At 39.3% G+C, this 23901-nt stretch overlaps 1 protein-coding gene across 1 annotated transcript in view; it reads right to left on the bottom strand.

Moving 5' to 3' along the window:
• Sox6 (SRY-box transcription factor 6) overlaps window positions 1–23901 on the bottom strand; it is a 560562-nt gene that overhangs the window by 429863 nt on the left and 106798 nt on the right. The window contains exon 2 of the mRNA XM_041666382.1: window positions 23200–23269. The gene's annotated coding sequence lies outside the window, so the exon portion shown is untranslated. The remainder of the gene's footprint in view (window positions 1–23199; window positions 23270–23901) is intronic.

Here is a 23901-nt window from a genome sequence, read left to right as displayed (position 1 = left end):
GACATATCTACAGGCAGGTCTACACTGGGCACATGAGCAGCAGTATGTTTGATACCTGTTTCCTGTAGTCAATGCAAAGACAGGAAAGACAACTCCCTGAGCCAATCATTTATCCTACTAACAGTTCTCTCAAACACATATCAATTCAAATGAAGGAATGTTGAACTTTTCCTGTGGTGAAGAAACTGGAATCTCTCTGTCTTTTAGATTAGTTATGCTAGAAACACCTTCGAAGTTCCTAGAGGTCCATAATAGTTCATGGGCATCTGCACATTGGGCACAGTATTTATAAAACGGACTGGGGATTAAAAGATAATTGTTTTGGAATGTCTGAGTTTCTAAACATTATTTATTGTGTAATATATCATTTCAATGATGAAAATTAAAGCAAAACTGATTTCATTCTCCAAATAATCAAGTTAAATAATGAAAATGGGCTCAATGCTTGGGAAAATTTAAGGTGTCAGAGCTTCATATTTCTTATCTTCCATTCTATTTTTAAAATCCCTAAAAATACAGAATTGTGGTAGTAATTTGTGTATAAGGTTTAATTCACAATTCTAATAGCTCGGGCACATTTTAAAGCTAGAATACGTGAGAATGCTGATATACACACTCCCTAGTTCTTAGGGATAGATAACAAAACAGGACAATGTTATCCTAGATTGCCATGAAGATGGACAATATTAATAAATGGGAACATCAGTTATAAAACATATATTATACTTCAGCTGATTACAAAATTTTTCTCAGGCTGACCTTGAATTCAATATGAAGCTTAGAATGGCCTTGAACTTCTCGTCTTCCTGCCTCCTCTTCCCAAGTACTGGGGTTTACTCAATTTATGCAGCACTGAGAATAGAACCAAGGTTTTATGCATACTAAGCAATTACTCTACCAAGTGAGCAACCCCCCCTCAATGGGCACTTTATAAGTTAATGAAAGACCACTGAGTTAAGAAACATTTTCCTCACCTCATCAGAATTAAAAAATGCTTGAAAAAATAAAAAATAGTACTTATTGGGTCCATTAGCTACCAGATACAGAGTAAATATCTACTCTATCATCCTTCCCAACAACAACACCCATGCACAGATGAGGGAACTGACATTCATGATAACAACTCGCCCATAGATCTATAGAAATCATACCTTAGAGTAAGCATTGGAGACACCAGGATTGTCAGTCATGGGGGCTTATTTTCTTCAGTAGAAGGAAATAGATGATGACTAGTCACTTGGAATGTCAGAAAGAAAAGTTGGCAATCAACCTGGTGAGTCTTTGCTATTCTTTTAGGAGCCAATCTCTGCCTGAATCCCACCAATATCCTGAGAATTGTTCAGGCCCTAATCCTTCAGTGAATAGAACACATCCCAATGAAAGAGGCCCCAGGTACTTTTCATCCTTCACCAACAGAATCTATCCTTATGCTTATCACAGATCCTTCCTCTATGCCCTAACCCTGACCTCTATCAACCAATAGAATTCATTCTTATTGTAAAGGTCACAGGTCATTAGTTCTGGTGTGTATAAATATGTAAGAAAAGTCTCTGGGAGATTTTGAACCAGTACCTGCAAAGATGATACTTTTTTATTCTTTACCTTGTCTGGATAGTCGCTGAGCTGTTCATGAGGCTTTCAGGAGAGGATGGGCCCTGACATATACCATCAAAAACAGAGCAAGAATGAAGTCTTCTGTGCCTAACCCCAGGATTCAACTGTTCTTCTAAGACAACATACTCAATTACGGTTTATGATAAGTATGTTTCTGCTTTTCTGCCTAGAATTCCTATCTGCTTCTTATCACTCCCTTCTAAGGTTCATCTCCTCCAAAAATAACTTCCCTAATACATCTTCTAAAATTCCCTATAGTAACAGACCAAGTTACACTAACTAACACGATACATATTGACATAATGCTACCGAGGTTACCATTTACATCATAGCACTGTGCTGAAAACAACGTAGATTTTTGATCCATTGACATATTGCAAAATAATGCTTCATCTTCTATTTTATATTTCTCTGCAATCTTACCATCACAGGACCTTTTATTACTATTACTATTATAATATCCTCATCATTATAATTATTAATTATCCAAATTATTACCCAAATCAATCAACCACTTTTTTTATCTCATGTTGCTCTTTAGATATCCTGAATCTTATTTCCCCTCTCAGATTTACTTTACTTAAATGCCCTCATACTCCCCGAACCTTCCTCTTCCATTCCATCTTAAAACTGTCAGACTGTCTAAGATCAATAACACAAGTGGTGACAACTAATGATGGCAAAGGATGTGGACCAAGGAGAACACTCCTCCATTGCTGGTGGGAGTGCAAACTTTTACAGACACCATGGAAATCAATATAGCAGTTCCTCAAAAAGTTGGTAATCAATCTACCTCAAGATCCAGTTATACCACTCTTGGGCATATATCCAAAGGACACTCTATCCTACCACAAGAACACATGCTCAACCATGTTCATTGTGGCTTTATTCATAAAAGCCAGAAACTGTAAATGACTTAGATGTTCCTCAACGGAAGAATGGGTAAAGAAAATACGGTACATTTACACAATGGAGTATTACTCCACTATTTAAAAGAAATCACATCATGAAATTTGCAGGCAAATAAATGGAATTAGAGAAGATTATCCTGAGTGAGGTAACCCAGACCCAGCAAGAAAAACATGGTGTGTATCCACTCATAAGTGGACATTAGTCATCAAGTAAATGATAACTAAGCTATAATCCACAGAACCAGAGAGGTTAGGTTAAGAGAAGGGGTCCTCTGGGGACACATGGATTATTCTGGGAGGGGAAAATAGATTTTACAGGTGGTCTGGGGGGCAAGCCTAGACAGGAGCAGAGTGATCATATTGGTGGGGATGCAAAGGGATAGAGTATGGAGAAAGATGGCTGGAACTGGGGAGCCCTTGAGGAGTGGTGTGGAAATCTGGTGCAGTGGAAACTTACTGGAATGTATGAAGTTGATCCTAGTGAGGACTTGAAGTAGAGTTGGATATAGAATCTCAGCTGGCCATTTCTTGTCACCAGGTGAGTCTTCCAGTTGCAGGACTGGGTTGCATTCAATTGAGTTGTTGGCCAAGAGGGTCCCATGGAAACCCCCAAACCAACCATGCTATTGCTAAGATAAAGGGTTGCTCTCTGCAGACAGACATCAGGGTCCCATTGTCAAGGACAATGCCCATACAACTCATTGAACATGGAGAGGTCAAGTTGGTGCCTTCATGGAGTCCTGAGGGTACTCTTCAGGCTATTGAAGGAGAGGCATGACCAACCCAGCCACAAAACCTTTGACCTATGATCTGTCCTACCTGCAGACTATGCTGGAGCAGTAGTGGCATGGAACTTGTTGGAATACCCAATCGGTATCTGATTTGATTTAAGGCTCACTCCACAAGAGAGAGCACATACCTGACATTGCTTGGGTGACCAAGAACCAGAGACTACATATCCCAGGGACCTAGAGACTAGATATCCCAGGGACCTAGAGACTAGATATCCCAGGGACCTAGAGACTAGATATCCCAGGGACCTAGAGACTACATATCCCAGGGACCTAGAGACTAGATATCCCAGGGACCTAGAGACTACATATCCCAGGGACCTAGAAGACTACATATCCCAGGGACCTAGAGACTAGATATCCCAGGGACCTAGAGACTAGATATCCCAGGGACCTAGAGACTAGATATTCCAGGGACCTAGAGTAAAACCAAACACTACCAGTCTGAAAAACAAAAAGTATCAATAAAATTACAACTAATGATAATTTGCTGTACTCATAGATCAGCATCCAGTCATTGCCAGAGAGGTTCCCTCCGCAGCAGATGGTAACAGATGCAGAAACCCACAGCCAGAGAGAAAAAGTCTACATGGGAGAAAGAGTGTACAAGGGAGGTCTCCATCAGGCCCCTCCCCTTGGAGCTCAGGGAATCCTGAGGAAGAGGAAGTGGAGGGATTGTGAGATCCAGAGGGGATGGAAGACACCTGGAGAACAAGACCCTCTAAATCAACTAAGCAAGGTGCACATGAGCTCACAGAGACTGAGGCAGCAAGCACAGGGCTTACATGGGTCTGTACCAGGTCCTCTGAGTATATATTATGACTTTTAACTTTTTTTATGGAACTCATGACTGTGAGAACAAATGGGTCTCTGACTCTTGTGCCTGATCTTGGGACTCCTTTCCTCCTGTTGAGTTGCCATGTTCAATATGATAGTTTTGTTTCATTTCATTATATTTTATTTTTTCATGTTCAATTCTTATCTCTTAGAGTCCTGTCATTTTCTAATGAGAGATGGTAGGAGAGTAGATATGGAAGGGAGGAGTGATGGGGGCAGAACTTGGAAGAGTAGAGGAGGGGAAACTATAATTGGGTTGTATTGTATGAGAGAAGTTATGTTCAATAAGAGGAAGCGGAAGAAGGGGGAGGAGGGGAGGGAAGGGAAGAATGAAAGGGAAAGAGGAGAGGGAGAGGAAGAAGAAATGTTGTGAGGAAACTAATGTTAGATGATATATTCAAAAGAGCAGATAAAATGGTACCCAGATCACATCCAAGGCAAAGAAGAGGTCATTTTTCCTATCTCATATCTACAAACTTCATACTACAAAAGGTATTCTCCAGGGTACTCAAGACTGTATGCCTCAGTATTAAAAAGAATTGACCCTATGGTAGATATGCCAGTTCCAGCTGGCATAACTTAGATGCAGGCACTGTAAATTGTTCTTCTTGCCTCAACTGTCTACCAAAGAAAATCGAAAAGTATCAACAGGAAAATAAAAACAGTTTGCCTTCAATATAGTAAAAATACATTATTTTTGATATCCCATGAAAGATTACTGCTCAGGGCTGGACAGCTAGCTCAGCAATAAAGAGCACTAGCTGTTCTTCTAGAGGATGGGGACCCAGCACCCAAGGGCAGTTAACAAGCATTTGTAACTCCAGTTCCAGGGGATTTAACACCTTCTTCTGACCTCTGTGGGCACTGCGCTCAACTGTTACACAGACATGTGCACAGAAAAAATAGTCATACAAATAAAATAAAGAAAAATTTTACTGACCATACAAACTACATCTCTGTTACAAGAGAAACTCAACCAACTAAAGCAGAAAGGGATGAAAAAATGAGTAGAGGATAGCAAAGTGGGTATTATAAATGGTTATATTATTTGTACATGGAGTCAAGTGAAAAACCAATCATATTAACTGAAAAAAGGAAAACATTTTAAAAGACTCAAATTGAGCTCTTTATGATAAAATACATAATAAGATGAGAAAACACTGGAAATTAAAAGCAGATTGCACACTGTAGGACATGGTGATTAAACCTGAAGACATACCAACAGCAGCAATCTAAAACAAAACAAAACATAGTGAGTGAGAAAGAGGAGGATGTAAGCTACAGAACTTCAATCTGTGGATACTTGAACCTCCAGAGGGAGGGGCATGAGAAAACAGAACCTGCAGAAGATATAATGGCTGAAATTGTGCCTAATGTGATGAAAGGCATAAACTCACAGGTATAAGCATCTCAAAGATCCAAAGGTTGAGAAATAGTTAAGAAGACCTCATTGAGGCACATAACAATTAGACTGTGTAAATTCACTGATAATATCTTTAAAGTAGTCAGCCAAAGGTTACACACTACACACAGGACAATATGTATAGCAGTGGTTCTCAACTTGTGGGTCACAATCCCTTTGTGTAGCCCAATAATCCTTTCCCAGGAGTTGCATCTAAGATATTTACATTACTAGTCATATCAACAGCAAAATCACAGTTACAAAATAGCAAAGAAAACAACGTTCTTTCTGGTTGGGGGTCTCCACAACATGAGGAACTGTATTAGATGATTGCAGCAATAGGAAGGTTGAGAACCACTGGTGTATAGGAACTACAGAAGATTAGGGATTTTTGCAAGCCAAAGAACAGTGAATCAGTAAAAGAACAGCCAAATAAAAGTCCATCTGCAATACATACAAGAAACAAAGTTTTTTCTGGATAATGTGCTTGGAGTAATAGAGTGATTGCCTGGCATATGCAAAACAATATAAGGTAACATAATTGAAAGAAAATCAGAATTTAAACAAAGGTGTAAGCCACAACCAAAACAGTAAGCATGTGAGCAAATTAAAAAGAATTTGTATTTTTCATCTTCTATCTCTTTGTAAAATACATTTCTAAATCTTATTGAAAATTCAAAGCAAAAATATAATATATTCTGAGGATCACAACATGTGTGAACTAACGTGGCAGAAGCATCAAGGCCAGCAAGGGTAGAAAAGTGACACCGTACCATTGGAAGACTTTACGTCATGTGAAATGGTATGTGAAATCACTAGTACTAAGTCTGTGAGGGTTGAACAGGATTGCTATAAGCCCCAAAGAAATCACAAAGGTTAATAAAACAAACATTCAGGTGCTGGCATAACCAGATGTCAACATGTAGAAGAATGAAAATAGGTCCATATCTATCCCCATTCACAAAACTCAAGTCCAAATGGATTAAAGACCTCCATAAAAATCCAAGCACACTAAACTAATAGAAGAGAAAGTAGGAAGTAGCCTTCAATGCATGGGCAGAGGAGACCACTTCATAATATAACACCAGTAGCACAGACACTGAGAGTAACAATAAATAAATGGGACCTCCTAAAACTGAGACGCTTCTATAAAGCAAAGGACACAGTCAATAAAACAAAAAGACAACCTACTGAATAGGAAAAGATCTTCACCAATCCCACATCAGACAGAGGACTGATCTCCAAAATATTTAAAGAACTCAAGAAACTAGTCATCAAAATTCTAAATAACCCAATTGAAAAAATGGGATAAACAGAACTAAACAGAGAATTCTCAACAGAAGAATCTCAAATGGCAGAAGAAAATGTTTAGCATCCTTAGCCATCAGGAAAATGCAAACCAAAACAACTCTGAAATACTATCTTACACCAGTCAGAATGGCTAAGATAAAAAACACCAATAACAGCTTATGTTGGAGAGGATGTGGAGTAAGGGGAACACTTCTCCATTGCTGGTGGGAATGCAAACTTGTACAGCCACTTTGGAAATCAGTATGGCGGTTTCTCAGAAAATTGGGAATCAACCTACCTCAGGACCCAGCAATACTACTCTTGGGCATATACCCAAAAGATGCTCAACCATACTACAAGGACACTTGTTCAACTAGGTTCATAGCAGCATTGTTTGTACTAGTCAGAAACTGGAAACAACCTAGATGTTGTTTCTCAACTGAAGAATGGAAAAAGAAAATATGGCACATTTACACATTAACTCAGTGGTTAAAAAAAAAGACATCTTGAAATTTGCATGCAAATGGATGGAACCAGAAAAAATCATCCTGAGTGAGATAACCCAGACCCAGAAGATGAACATGGTAGGTACTCACTCATAAGTGGGTACTAGCTGTAAAGCAAAGGGATATTGAGCCTATAGTTCATGATCCTAGAGAAGCTAAGTAACAAGGTAAACCCTAAGAAAAACATACATAGATCCACCTGGAAAGGGGAAAAAAAACAAGATCACCTGACAAAACTGGGAGCATGGGGATGGGGGGAGTAGGGATGATGGAAGGGGAACATAAGGAGACAAGGGGAGAGGGGAAGAGAACTTGAGGGACCTGGATAGTTGAGATGGAGGAAGGACAGAGATGAGATGAAAAAAAGAGATATTTTGATTGAAGGAGCCATTATGGGGTTAACAAGAAACCTGGCACTAGAGAAATTCCCAGGAATTCACAAGGATGACCCCAGCTAAAATCCTAAGCAATAGAGAAGAGGGTGCCCGAACTGGCCTTGCCCTGTAGTCAGACTGATGAATATCTTAAATATCACCATAGAACCTTCATCCAGCAACTGATGGAGACAGGCAACCGAATACTTGACTGAGTTCCCAAAGTCCAGCTGAAGAGTGGGAGGAGTGAGAATATGAGTAAAGAGGTCAAAACCATGATGGGTACACCCATTGAAACAGTTTGCTGAGATAATGGGAGCTCACCAACTCTAGTCAGACAGGAAAGGAAACAGCATAGGCCCAAACTAGTCCCTTTGAATGTGAGTGACGGGTGGGCAGACTGCGGGGCCACTGGCAGTGGCAGCGGGATTTATCCCTACTCCTTGTACTGCCTTTTTTGGAACCTATTCTCTTTGGATGATACCTTGCTCAGCCTAGATATAGTAGGGAGGGCCTTGGACCTTCCCCAAAGCAATGTGCCTTGTCTTCTCTAAGAAGTGGCTGGAGGGTGTGGTAAGAGGGTTAGGTGGAGGGAAGGGGGGAAGGGAGGGAGTGGGAACTGGGATTGGTATGTAAAATGAAAAAAGATTGTTTTGCCGGGTGGTGGTGGCGCAGGCCTTTAATCCCAGCACTAGGGAGGCAGAGGCAGGCAGATCTCTGTAAGTTTGAGGCCAGCCTGGTCTAGAAGAGCTAGTTCCAGGACAGGGACCAAAAAAGCTACAGAGAAACCCTGTCTCAAAAATCAAAAAAAAAAAAAAGAAAGAAAGAAAGAAAAAGAAAAAAGATTGCTTTGTTTTTAAAATCAATAAATAAAAATTTTAAAATAAAATAAAAAAGAATTTAAAAATTAAAAATTCTCAACAAATTTAAAAGGCGAGAAAAACTGAAGAATGAATAGGTAGCAAAATAGAAAAGAAAGACTATATATTGATACTTAGCCAAGCTAATAATTGCATTAAATATAAACAGTCTAAACTTCCAAGTTAAAAGTCAGATTTACAATATTATATAAAATTATACGCAATCTATAAGAAATCAATTTCAAACACAAACACAATGATTCAAAAGTGAAAGAGTTTGTTGTTCCTCTCAGGGCTCAAAGGACACAGCCAGAGCAGCACACGAAAGCAAGTTCATAGCATCAGAAAAGCTATAGCAAGGATCACCAGCCAGCAGCCTCAGCTTCAGCTTCATAAATGAAAAAATCATGAATGGGAAACATTGACATTAAGATAGAAATAGGCAAATTAGAAAATAGAAAAATCAATATTAAATTCTGAGATGTTGTATTTATACTCTCAGATCAGAGTGATGGTTTCATTAAATAGTTCATATACAGTAAAAATACAATGAGTGGGTATTATGAACAAATCCACCCCAATAAAACTAACAATTTAAATGAAATGCACCAAAAAATGTGGCTTAGAATATGTAAAAAATAATACAACTCAACAAGAAAAACAATCACAACTCAAAAACCAGCAAAGGATTGGAAGATACTTCAGCAAAGTAGAGAAGATTAGATACATGAAATGAGAGTCATCATCAGTCATCAGGGAAGACAAACACACAAGGTGGACTGGTGAGATGGCTCAGCTTGTAAGGGCCTGCACCATGCCTGACCACCTGACTTCAATCCCTGGAACACACACCATTCGAGAAGAGAACTGATGTCGACAAACCGTCTTCTGACCCTCACATGCACACACATATACATGCTAAATTAATTATTCAATTAATTATACACTTTCAAAAACATACATCAGAAAATGCTAGTATAAGTCATGAGAATAGGTAAAGGTGAAGGCTAAATGTAGCAACTGCTGTTAAGAATATGGAGTGCCTGAGCTGCTCACTCACTGTGGCAGGGACATAACGTAAAGTTGTACTTTGTGAAAGTTCAGCAGCCTTGCAAAGTCCAGCATACATTTGTCCTCTAAATACCTCATTTCCTCTCATCTGCTTATCCAGGAGACAGAACAGCACAGGAACACACAAAAATGGATGTTAGCAGCAGCCTCACTTGTAATAAATAAGTCAAAAACAAACACAGAAAAACAGAAAAAAATAAATGGACAATCAAAGGCATATTGATAAAATAAGAACTATTCCACAATTTTAAAAATAAGATATTGGCATGCACATGACTGAATCTCAAAACAAATCCATCTAGTGAAAGAAACTCTAGAAAACAGAACATATACTGCATGATTCCACTAATGCAAAGTTCTATAAAGTGCAGACTGCACCATGATAGCATAGCAGTGACGGCCTGGGTCAGGCAAAGGAGCAAGGGTGAAGACACACTGGTAATAATGAAATGTTACCTTGCTGTGGAAATGGCTTCATTCCTGTGTCCCACCTCAGTTTACCTAGTGAAGAGCTTCAATTCATACAATTTATTGTATATCAATTACAGTTCAATAAAGCTATCAAAACCAGCATGCACAGGTGGCATTCTATGCTTTATCTAACATTGCTGCTAGCTCAAGCACAGCCCAGGGTGTCAGGAATCCCACAGGTCTTACTTCAAAACTGTTACAACACTTTCACAGGTCTTCCCACAGTCAGTGGGGCTGAGAGTTGTGAGCTAATACCGAGAAAAAAAACCTTGAGTGCATTGTGCCCTGATACTATGCTAGTGGCAGCTGTCACTCAGTGAAGTGGAGAGGGGGAGATGCACATGGAACACCTAAATACACCTTGATCCACAGAGGAATTTTAAAAGTTATATTCATTGTTTTGTTTATTCTTAAAGTACAAAGGCATAAGAAGCTAAGATGTGAAATATTAATAAATGTTAGCTTTCTCATACGCTATTCAAATTTTTAAGATTTTTAGCACACAAAAACCTTAACTGATAGACCATATATGTGGGATATAGAGTTCATGCAATTCATGTGAAAAATACTTTGGTATTGTATACACAGAGAGAGAGAGAGATGTATATATCTGATGTTCATGTTCATTAGTCCTAAGAACAAGTAAAACTGGTTTTTCAGTCACACAAAGGCTGTGAAAGCGCATACACTGTGTCCAGAGCAATGAACAGCTTCCCAGGGAGGAAGAGCTTGATAGTCTGTCAGTTTCCTTTGCATTTTTCAGATGTGTATTTCATCTCTTCTCACAGATAGTAAATTCCTGGTCTATTTGAAATCTGTCCTTTTTCTCTTTTAAATTTTGCCTCATTTGAAAGATTCTTGAATTTAAATTCTTATGAAGGACTTGAGAGACAGCTTAAGAGTTAAGTACTTTTGCCGCCTTAGCATAGGACCTAGGCTTAGTTCCCAGCACCTACATGGCAGCTTGCAACTGCCTATAACTCCAGAACCAGGAAATCCAATACCCTCTTCTGGACTCCTCAGTTATCAGGCACACATGTGGTACACATACTTAAAGGCAGTCAAGGCACATATACACATAAATAAAATAAATCTTTTTTTAACTCTCATGGAGAAAAATTCAAATTCATGAGTAAATTGGCTGGCTGGATGGATGGCTGGCTGGATGGATGGATGGATGGATGGATGGATGGATGGATTGGCAAATGAATATATGGATAGATGATGAATGGACAGATAATGAATAATGGGTAAACAGACAAATGGATAGATAGATAATTGAATGGTGGATGAACAGATGGTTGGATGGGTAGACAGATGGATGGATGGACAGAAGGACATGTGGATCGACAGGTGGATGAATGAACAGATACATGAGTGAATAGAAGGTTGAAGGATAGATGAATGGATAAATAGGTGGATGGACATGTGAGGTAAATGATTAGATAAATGAGTGGATAAAAGGATTATGGATGGATGAATAAGTGAATGGATGGTGTCTGTACAGTTGGATGGATAGATGGAGGCTAATGTCTTTCTGGGTGATAATGTAACAAAATAGCCAAGATCCTCAAGGAGTTGTGAGGTTAGATGTAATTTCATGAAACATCTATTTTCTACATTTCACTTCAGTAGGAGCTTTCTCACATTGGATGTACTTCTCAGCTCTGCCCTTCTTGCCTTCAACAGAACAAGTAAAATAGAACATGTTTTATAAGTGTAATTATCTGATGTAACCATACCTGTTGTGACAACTGACCAGAGAGCCACTATCATCAAGACCCGAGATGATCACTCTTTACAGAGGCCGTGCAGTAACGCTCCTGAGAAAGCCACCTAAAAAGCCTGCCCCAATCTCAAAGATCTTCACTTTGTTCATGTTCACACCTGCCTGGCTCCACAATAAGCCTCTAAAATCAACAAGTCCCTGCCTTTGTCCTTGAGCTCCTAGAGCTCATATCTGTCTGTGTTCATGTTAGATGCATTTCCATGTTATGTATTCATTCTCGTGTCTCTAAATTTTCAAGGTAATTTTATCCTTAAACCTAATTTTGTTCCTTTAAAAAAAAACATGTATTTTCCTAGTATTCTGTGGAAAGGGAAGAAAAAATGCTCAATTTTAAGTGAAGATTTAATTAATGAGATGAAAAAGAGTGTACACATTGGCAAGATGTATTTTAGTAGGTCCTTTCTACTTGTCTTTTATAAATCCCATGCTGTAATAAGCACAAGAAACAGAGTGAAGGCAACAAGGGTCATTTGCCCCTGGAGCCTCCTGCAAGTCTTACTAAGCCTTTGCCTAAGCACCTTTACCTCTTACTGGATGATGTACAGTGTCGCTCACAAGCAGTTTCCCTTGCTCAAATCTTAGCCCCCTCTACCAACCCTGCTAACTGCTGCCAGAGTTGGGTTTTCAGAGGTAAACTCTCACCACGCCTCTGAATTCCAGTTGTGATGGACCCTGTGATCTTTTTTTTTTTACTTCGAAAAGAATTTTACTTAAATATCATCATTAACAAAACTTTAAAGTCTCTAGAATGAAGCCACCAGCCACATAACGCTCTAATTAAAATTAAACAAAACGGCCTATTCCATTTCTCTGAAGTACAAGTGACTATCCATTATTCTTATTAGTGCAAGTTCATTGTACAATCATGGTTTCATCATCAATTAAATAGATCATTTACACTGATCAGTTCACCCCTTTCTCTCTGGTCCACTCTCCGTACTCCCACTGGTCTCAGGTACTGTGATGTCACATGTATATGAGGGAAACAATGCAGTCTACAGAGCAGGAAACTGCAAAAATATATCTTTGATAAAACTCTATAATGTCTAGAACTACAACAATTAAAAAACAATTCAATATAAAAAAATAGCTGAGAGCCGGGCGGTGGTGGCACACGCCTTTAATCCCAGCACTCGGGAGGCAGAGGCAGGCGGATCTCTGTGAGTTCGAGGCCAGTCTGGTCTACAAGAGCTAGTTCCAGGACAGGAACCAAAAGCTACGGAGAAACCCTGTCTCGAAAATTCAAAAAAAAAAAAATAGCTGAAGGACCTAGACATTTCTCAAAAAAAAAAAAAAATACAAATGGCTAATAGACAGATTAAACAAGGCTCAATGCTATTAATCCAATAAAGATACAGGACTGGAGAGATTGCTCAGTGGTCAGGGCTGCTTGCTACAAAGTCACAAGGATGGGGTTGACTCCCACTAATAAACCAGGCATCCCACAAACACCTGCAATTCCAGTTTTTAGGGATCTGATGCCATTCCTGGGCTCTATCTCTATATGGACCCTGTGATCTACTTGGTGTGACATGGCATTCCACAATCATATGATCATACCTACATTCCACAACCACAAGCTGTACCCCATGAAACTGAACTTCTCACTGTGCACCTGGCTCCCTCCCTGCTGTTACCAATCCTATGTTGGTCCCCACACTAGGAGGACACATCTTTCTTCATACCTATTCCATTTACAAATTTTTACTCAATTGTCAAAGAATACCAAAAGTTGATTTCTTGGGTCAAGTGCCATGGCTCAGCAGGTAATATATATGCACCCATAAATAGGCATAAATAAATAAATAAATAAATAAATAAATAAATAAATAAATAAGTAGATGTGTGCTTCTAATATTCTTCTTCTTAGATTTTTGGTTGTGAGCCCAGCCTTTAACAGATTAGCCATCTCTCCAACCTCTAATATCCTTTTTCTAATATGTGTATCTTTAAAGCTAGACTCTAGAATGCTGCATTTCTCTCTGCAAGGTACTTAATATATTCTGTTTGGAGACTATAACATCTCTGAAACAACCATAACCATTATAGCTTAGTTGGTATTTATTACTACCTTCTTTGGAGTATGTGTTGTCTTGGTTAGATACTTAGAACATGGCAGGGAGTAAAAGCACTGCACAGTTCTCAGCCCAGGAACCTATGTACACATTTGCATTTATTTCCAGTGTAGCATCAATGGTGTGCTGAGTATACACAGCATGCAGTGTATGGTTGTGGAGCCGATTCGTTTCCAGCAGGTACTAAACACTCTTATGAGATGAAAACCTTTGTGATTCTCCTTAACTGGGAAAAGAGCTGATCACACATAGAAGTTGGTTTCGGGGATTAAGTTGGACATTGGCTGACCACTGGTTACATCTATGAAATGTGTAATGGGGCCGGATCAATCCTTACTATGATTCTAACTTCGAGGAAACTGGCAAAGAGGCTGGTTCAAATAATTTCTTTCAGAAAAGGGGCATTAGAAGTACACATTTTATTTATTTGGAGGGGTTTGTTTATGCCATAGACTGCATGTGGAGGTCAAAGGACAACTTCTGGGAGCCAGTTCTTTCCCTCCAGTGTGTGAGCTCCATGGATTGAGCGCAAGTCCTTAGTCTTGGTGGCAACACCTTTACCTGCTGAGCGATCCCACTGGCCCCCGGAAGCTGACTTTTGATGTTCTTTGATAGTTGATCATATAGTCAAAGCATCCAGATCATAATTTGGCCCGCGTAAAGGTGAATATTGCTTGATACCTCAGAAATCCATTTTTTTGTACTATCTTGGCAGTTTATATAGAACACTGTAAGCAGACTGAAAGGTTTACACATGTGTCTATGGCATGAGGCAAATCTTAATTCACTCTCTCATATTCACTTCCTCCTTGACTAGGAAGAATAACAAAAAGAAACCATAAGACCATTTTTGAAAGTGGCAACAGAAATAAAAAATGATCAATAGCATTTTGCAAAAGCAAAAAAAATCAGACAGAAGATTTCTTGGCCAAAGTATGTACTAATAGCAAAGAAAAAAGCCAAACATCATAAATGAAATCACTGTTAAAGGATCAACACAAGCGCTTGCACGCTAAGAGCCACATAAGCTAAGGCCCCACGCCCCCGGTGTCTCATCTCTCCAGGAGAAAACTCAACTGGGCATACAACAATCACACTGCCTATGACCAAAGCTCAAATCAGCAGCACAAAGACTGAAAATCTGGGTTAATCTCAGAGAATAAAGATGAGAAAAGTTCTCTCTGTGGATGAGGAAGAGAACTCTGAAAGTCCAGGGTGTGACATCTGTGTTCCTAGAGGGAACTATTAGGATAAGACAGCTGAGTTACAATGGGATGGAAAAGGATGTGATCGATCTTTTGCCTGGTATTCAGTCTCAAGCTAAGATGCAACCATACAGAGATCAAATATTTCAACTGCTTTGAGATGGGTACAACACATGGTGGTCCTTCACACCCAAGATATCTAAGTGAAGTCAGTTCCTCTTGATCTCAGATTTCATGTCCTAGCTCTATCTTCTTCTTCCCTGAATTACCATCTGTTCTTATCCTTTACTTACTTATTGTTCACTTATTTACTCTTTAAATAAATATTTAGGGGGAACTTCTCATATATCAGGCATTGTGCTAGAAGCTGGCTAGGCAGGCTTAAATAACAGTCATGGTATTTTCCCCAGCAGAACTTTATTGTGGTGGTAGTGGTTGTTGTTGTTGAGACAAAAGTTTCTCTGAGTAGCCCTAGCTGCCTTGAAACTAGCTCTACAGACCAGGCTGGCCTCAGACTCATAAACATACACCTGCCTCTGGCTCCACAGCAATGAGATTAAAGACTTGCACTACCCCTGCCTGGTCCTGATAGAATTTTTAATCTGGAGAAGGAAATAGACATTATACATGACACATACCTAGCATTTTCAATGCTATCATGGAGAGTAGAGAGAAAAAGAAAAGGAAACCATCTAGCATTTAAAAAAACAAAACCCACACTGGGGAAGTAACCATCTCACAAGATCGCTGAAAGCTAGCCCACACAAGTGCTTAGTAACAGCCATGGCTGCAAGTCCTTGGCTACCTGGGCTCACTCATTCCTCTCGCCGTGGGAAATGTCAGAGTACTGTTGGTAAGTGCTATCACAAAGAAAATCCTCTTGAAGAATTTCAGATTGTTGTGCACCTTGCCTTTTGATCAGCATACATGCATTAGCCAAGCTACAGCCGTCTTCCTGATAAATCCGGCTTTCATTACCTAAATATTACTTCTGAAATGACATATGAACTTAACCTTTCTGTTACTATAGTATATGTACCCCATTATATTTAAGTGAAATTAGTTGTTCTTAAGAAATAGCAGTGTCAGCAAGGCAGTAGTAGTGCACGCCTTTAATGCCAGCACTCGGGAGGCAGAGACAGACAGATCTCTGTGAATTTGAGACCAGCCTGGTCTACAAGAGCTAGTTTCAGGACAGGCTCCAAAGCTACAGAGAATCCTGTCTTGAAAAACCAAGAAAAAAAGTAAAAAGTAAAAAAGAAGGAAGAGGAGGAGAGGGAGGAGGAAAGAAAGAAAGAAAGAAAGAAAGAAAGAAAGAAAGAAGTGTCAAGAACTAAGTCTAATTTATCCTCCAAAGAACAAACACCCAAGAGACACAGCAGCTGGGAATGTTTCTGGTAAGTATACAGTGATAGCCAGAAAGCTCACTGTTGGGGACCTTCTAAAGCCTTTTTAAAGAGGTGCTTGCTCCCCTATTCTGTTCTAAGAAAACGTTCAATAAACCTTAAAACTTGACAAACCTTAATTCTGGCTTAGAAAGACTCTAAGACAATAAAGATTACAATTTCTTTCCAAATATCCTATTTGCCTCACCTTGCAATAATAAAACTAATCCCAACAACTCCTCCACTTCCTTAGATTGCACAGAATGGACCAGAGAGATCTTAGTTCATTGTTTTAAATGAAACAAAACAAAACAAAGAACAATCAGGACTCTGTAGCCCCCATCAGAACAGTGATACTGCACAGGACTTCAGGGGCAAGTGCCAACTGTCATCTTCAACTTACCACACGGTACAGACTAAATTAGCAAAGCAGACACCAGTGAAACAAAGAAGGGACAGGGAGAAGAAGAAAGCAAAGGGAGGGAGGAAAGCTAGGAAGCAGAAGGCAGACCCACAACACTGTAACTTGCCTTAGAAGATCGGCTCCACATGCGTTCCAACACACAAAATTAAATATGGCATATTTCCCTCACATGCATAATCTATGCTTTAAAAAAGATGAGAACTAAGAGGGGAAACATATCCTATTTGTCTTTTTATGCTTCACTTATTTCAACTAATATGACAATCTCTAGTTTCATGCATTTTCCTACAAGTGACATCATTTTGTTCTTTATGGCTGACAAGTACTCTGTTTCATATATGTACCATATCTTCTTTATCCTTCATCTCTTGATGGCTGTCTAGAGTGGCTCCCTATCTTGGGGACTGTAAAAGCCCTGAAATATGCATGGGGTGCAACTATCTGGGGAATGCTGACCTGGTAAGTGAACTGTCCAGTTCTCCCACATAATGTTAACATGTGCTACATGGGTGATTATTTTCACATACATTTATATGAAGAAAAAGTAAAATTATTCTCATTAGCTTCTTTACAGAATCTACACATCCTAGAATGTCTTAAGTTGTACTTTTAAAACCATTGAATTAAAATAAATACATTTGCAATAAATCGGGAGAAAATGTAGAAGTCCTTTTAAATAGCTGTTGCCAAATCCCAACAAGTATTTCTAAATCTTGGGAAACAATCCCAAAACCCACTTTGTGATCTGCAGAAAGCCTCCTAGTTGATCTGTCTCATGTCCACACATCTCTGTGTCTCTGTTCTTCAGCTGTATCTCCTTCTCAAAGGCTCTGGGTTCTTTAATAATTGTCTTGTCTGCCCTATATCATGCTTAGATTTCTCAGTGTCCCCAGATGTTTCTCAAGCTGTCTGCCCTACAACTGTAGGTTCATGGAAAAATCCACTTAATTAGTCATAGAATCAACACAGTCAGTGGGTTCATATCATTACTAAGAGAAATTCCAGAATATTCCCTTCCCTTAAAGCTGTCAACCTTCAGTGAATATGAACTTGAGCACATATTTTATCAGTCACCCGTTCTAACTTGTGATGTAGTGATATACATAATAAAAGAAAATAGTATTCCCATGAGGAATATTACATCTAAATTTCTTCATTAGCTAGTTTCATGAAACTCGAACATTAGTAGAAGTCACTAAAAACCAAGCCATGGGCTTCTTAACAGCCTGCCCCAACTAGAAAAAAAATGTATTCTGTTCAGTCCAGGTAGCTACAAGGGCGTAGACTGTATTTCATTAATGCTGTTGCTTAATTGTTTGTAATGCCAGTCTCAAACAGTGAAAAGTAACAATTAACTGGCAAACACACCTTGTGCTGTGCTTGTGCCTTCCAAATCTATAGAAGAGTCGGAGAAGAGATGAAGTGGAAAGCCTAATGCTGTTGGTGGGTCTGCTCATTTCTGTCCATAGGAAACTGAGCTGAAGGGGGAAAGCAGCAACTCTGTCCAGGGAAAACTCCACCCCAGGAAACTCTCAAGGAACAGCTCAAGCTTTCAGCCCTCGGTGGAAACACCTCCCTTCTCTTCTAAGTTCTGTGCTAAAGTCTTATTGTTCAGAAAATAATAATATCAACAAACATACATCATGGGAATCAACTTTTTGATTGATAGACATTAAAGGTAAGTCTTTTTGCCAGTCATCTGTGCAAGCATCTCTTTCACTATATTTTACTCATGTTTTCGAAAACTCGCAGTAAGAAATATGTAAGTAATACACTGAAAGAGAAAGAGAATACACACCATTTTCCCCTTACTGGTGATATCTAACTCACATTCCTGGCAAAACTTGGTGAAATGATTATCTTCATACCAAAATTCCAAAATAACATGTCAATATGTTTAGCATAAAACGATACAAAGTAATGCAGAAGTATGCAACAAAATAGATTTCCTTCCTAAACTGGATAGTTACTTGTAGTAATCAATGACTTATTTTCACTAAATAATGGGCAGAGTATATGTCCTGCCCTTAGCTGTGCAGTAATGTGTTTGCTGATACTCCTTCACCTTACAGTTGAGAGCACTACCCAGCTGAGGCAATAACTGTATTTATCCTTCTCTATATGCATTTGGTCCTTTCATTGAGAATTAGTGCAATGTAAGAATATAGGGAAATGATTGAGTCTCTCTTTTGGTTAAAACAAACTCAGAAGGCAACTTGGAGTGGTTATCTCCAGGCCCAACTGTTTCCTTTCTCCAGTGGGTACTGACCATGTCAGCATTGACCCTTGTGTGGTCCCACCACACCTTCAAATGCAGCCTTTGCACAGTCCTATAAAAACACGAAAGGACCATTACAGCATCTAAAATTGGAGATTTTGCTACACTATTAGTTTAGAGAAAACCTTATGAATGCTGAAACAAAAACGTAATATTGCTTTGCTTAGTTGTCAAAAACATTACAATAATCCTGTTGTGATGCATGAGTTATCTTGGAGGCATCAGGGTGTCGCTAGGCAGCAGTCAATGAGTACTCAAAGTCACTGTTCTTGGAGACATGTTTTCATCACAAAAAGATAATGAACACACATGTCACTGTCCCTCTGTCCTTTGATTACGGCTTCCCCACATGGGGCATGACCACCAATACATTATTCCACACCCTTCATAAGCTTCCTGCATGGCACCAAGGTAGGCCCACCTTGCATCAAGTCCACTTTATAGGGAATTTGTGGATGTGAGCTTCTACAATACTCAGACAGAAATCTGTGCAGCTTACTTCCCTTTTATTCCATAAACCACCCAAATTGTTGGTGCTGAAAAGTAAACCAAGATCAAATTTAGACATGTTGTTTGAAATCAGCGAAGATGAAACACTTTGGTGCCAGACAAAAGCACTGATTTTAAGAGTGAGTTTTTGGCCTTCTCTTAAACGATAAGCTTAGGCTGTGTGTTTTATGTCTGCATATATTGGCATGCCTCACATTTAAGATTATGACACACAAACTTATTTTGAAATTTTAAAGATCTTCCACTGTGCGTGTTTCGAGTCCTCTGTGACTATCATTGATAATTGAGCAATTAACTTGAAATTACCTAGTGAGCTGTGATGGCACAATGTGCAGCAAGCAACATGAAAGAGGAAAGACCAGAGGAGTGCTGCAGAGGCAGAGACGTCATAAGGAGGGAAAAGAGACCATAATGACAGCAGCAGTTGTGAGTTCGTTTTAATGGTCCTAGGTCTCAGATCTGAGTGTGCTCGTAGAATAAGTTAATGGACCAAGTCCTGAGTCTTGAGAACCCTTTGGAGCAGTGTGTTCTAGTGCTACAAAAAGAAACTTTCTAACTGGTCTCTGTGATACTCAGGGATTGCTCCAAAAAGCAAGTGAGAGAGTTTCATTAAACAACAAAACAATTAGGTTCAAAACCTTGACAAACAGATCTAAAGAAATACAAGCTCATAAGGTCTCACTTTACATGGAAGCCAGACAAAGCAAAATCTCTAAAGTCTGATTTCAAGAAGGCATTGAGATACAAGCCAGAAATGAAAGGGCAAGGCATGGCATGGAGACGGCGAACGGCAGCTCTACCAGAAAACCCAGGATCTCTCTGAGCTGCTCATCTGTTCAGGATCTGCAGATCTGGGCTTTTCCTCTACAGCTGCAGAGTGGGTCTGATGAGGAGCACGGTGTTAGCTTCCACACAGGCTACAGAGCACTCCATAAACCTAAATCCTACCTGACTTCAGCGCAGGCCATTCTAAAGGTTTATAAACCAAAAGTTTAGGAAGTCAGAGAAAAGAAACACTATTAATCACGGTTTTTTTTTTTTCTAAAAATCCCATTGATATTACTACAAAACACCGGTCTAAAGTAAAAATAGAGCAGGCTGGCCTTTCGGGGATGAATTAGAAAGACAGCAGACAGCCTATAAAGAGCAAGAGTGCATGGACATCAGTATATAAAACTTAAAAGCTTGTGATGTAATGGATATGCAGTCAGATTAGCAGCTCCTTTCAGTTAAAGTAGATTTCTGGCCTTGGTTCACAAATGTATAGTAGGTCTGTGCATTAATGTAGATACTTCAAATGTCAGTATATCTCTAATTAACATGAGCACACAACTGTAAAACTGAGAAGGCACAATTCTAAATTCCTTACATTCCCAGCATTAGTGCTTTCGTGGGGCAGCTCCCGTTGTCATGGAAAATGGCATTCAAGGCCTATTTGTGGATTTTCACAGCTCATCTTTTTTATTTACCTGCTCTGTGTCAAGATTAGACTGAATAATATTTTTTAAAGATAATGCACTTAGACCTACTTCCCTTAAATTCACAGATGTTCTCCCTGAGGGAGTCCTGGTCTGGGCTATGCTGTTTGCCACAGATTTCTTTTCATAAAAAAAAAAGCCACAAAGATATGAATTAATGATTCATTACAACCCCCCCCCAATCAATTAATTCAAAAAAAATCCAGTAAAGCATGTAGTAGCAAAAAACAGAAGTGCAGAAAAATTCCAAGAAGGCCCCAACACTCTAGAAAAGTGGAGAAATGAGTGGGGAGAGGGAGTTGGGTCACTGCTCCCCTGAATCTGACCTGCAGCAAGGAACTGAGGTCAGAGAGAATGACAAAAACAAGAGAAAGAAAATTCCCTCTCTCATTCCCCCCGGGTGTGTGTGTGTGTGTGTGTGTGTGTGTGTGTGTGTGTGTTTGCACCTGACAAGAAAATACTTGGTGGTCTTAGGGAAAGTTTACTGTTATTAAGACCATGAGGAGGTAGCATTTTCTACGTAGGAATTCATTTCAAACTGCAGGAGTTGTCTCGGTAGATTAGAAAAGCTAAGTACCTACTGAATCTTTGAATTTTGTTGTTGTTTGCTTTATTTATTTAATCATTCATTATCCTGATAAAATTTGATAGAAAGAATTACATATTTTTCATTAAAAATAAAAAAATTTAAAGTGACATACTGCATACAGAACAAGATCATTTTGCCCAATGCTTACTTTGAAAAAATATCTCATTTTATTCCTTAACAAGGGAGAAAGACAGAAAGGGAGATTTCTGGAATAAAACATGTTGTCAAAAGCCACAGTCAATCTGCTTCACAGTGCTTTCCTCCTCTGACCAGAATGGCAGATCTGAACAGATAGATTCTAATCAGTCCTCACACACCCTTGGTGTGGCCTATCCATTATGAATGTGCAAAATAATATCCCACCTTCCTTATCTCCTAGACATTCACGTGGCTGTGAGGTGTAACTTTCTGCTTCCGACCATGCAGTGACCATGCAGGTAATAAGGTTCACAGAGCCTCTAGCGCTGCCCCATCCACTGTCCCTGTGAGTCGGCCTGACTAGGTGAGGGTTTCTACCCCTGAAGCTCTCATGCAGTGTAAGTGGTGACTAGCTCCACAGCAACTAAAGAAACAGCAACTCGGTCATGGCATCTGCAAATCTCTTCCCATAGCCCTTCAGCATAAGGCAGACTTACCAAAGCTTGACTTGCTGGCCATGCCTTAAACTAAGCATTTTCTTAAAACTTGCTACTTCTCTATAACAATTAAAGCATTTCAATTAATCTTTGGAAGTATTCAATTTTTTTCTTAAAATTTACCTTCTCTCTTGAGAAAAAGTTCTTCCTTCTCCAAAACACGGTTTAAAAGTATAAAGGTATTTGGGGATGAGAGAAAGAGGGGAACACAACTGTTTTGATGTACATTATATATTCACCACAGAGTCTGTACCAAAGCACGAAATCTCCCTGAACTGACTGCTCCTCGGGATCTCTCTTACCTCACTCTTCTCTGAGAATAGGCACAGGACACTTTTCAAGCCCAGATAACCAGAAGAAGTACAACGTCGTCATGGTAAACCACTCATCTATACGTACAGGAGAATTGTTAGGGTAACTTGTTCCCACAGTGGGGCCCTATTTCCCAAAATAGCAAGTTTATTACTTAAGCTTAGGGGGATGGGGCTGCAATGTGCACAGGAAGTCACAACCAACAAGCTTTTACAGCAGCTGACGTTTTCTTCTACGCTCTTCATCCCAAAACAATCACTTATGAAAAACTAATAATATTTACTAAACAGCTGTTTACAAGCTAACCAGAAATTGCAAATGGGTTAATTTGTTTGTAAACTGTGACTTTTTCTTTATATAATGAGAAAAGCAATGACTAAATCAATACTCACAATTACACACGAGGATCACCCCAGCACCCAGAAGTCACTGGTAAATTGCCTTTGAATTCATGAAAGTGACCTAAAAAATTGGACACAAATGAAATGAAAAAGCATAAGTAAAACGCGTTAGAGCTTTGCTGAAGAAATGCACGTGCTGGCAATGGCAGCAACGTTTCCAAACAGAGTCAGTGTCCTCACCCTCTCTAAGAACTTTGCCAAGACTTTCATGCCAAAAGCAACAATTATTTCATTGTTCTACATCTAAAAATACAACATCTCCATCCACTATGACTTTTTCTAAGAAACCATCAGCAATAACGGAGGTGTTCAAAAGTAGGAGTGAAAATTACTAAAGGAAAATTTTTTTCAAAAGGGAAAATTAAACTTGCAAGCTACATTTGAAAACTAGGTTTCACTTATCCTGAAGGTTAAATGGAATTCACTTAATTGGGAATATAACCAGCATGTTCAACAGAAATGCCATATAGGTAGAATTAATAAGAAAAGAGGCAGATTTTGCTCTACCTAAGGGGTGAACTGCTGGCTGCTGAGGCTGTACATAGTGCATCCTGACTGGGCCACAGCTCTACCCATCATTGTGTGCTTTCCCACACTTTATTACACCCTGAAGTAGCAGATGTAGTCAAACATGCAGGGCCGGCTTCATAAAAACGGCACTAGCACAATGAGTCACTTATGCCTCTAAATATC

This window comes from Microtus oregoni, unplaced genomic scaffold (genome assembly GCF_018167655.1).
Source record: "Microtus oregoni isolate MIOR12 unplaced genomic scaffold, Mior012 000016F_ref0000370, whole genome shotgun sequence".
NCBI lineage: Eukaryota > Metazoa > Chordata > Mammalia > Rodentia > Cricetidae > Microtus > Microtus oregoni.
This window is presented reverse-complemented; position numbering and strand designations above follow the sequence as displayed.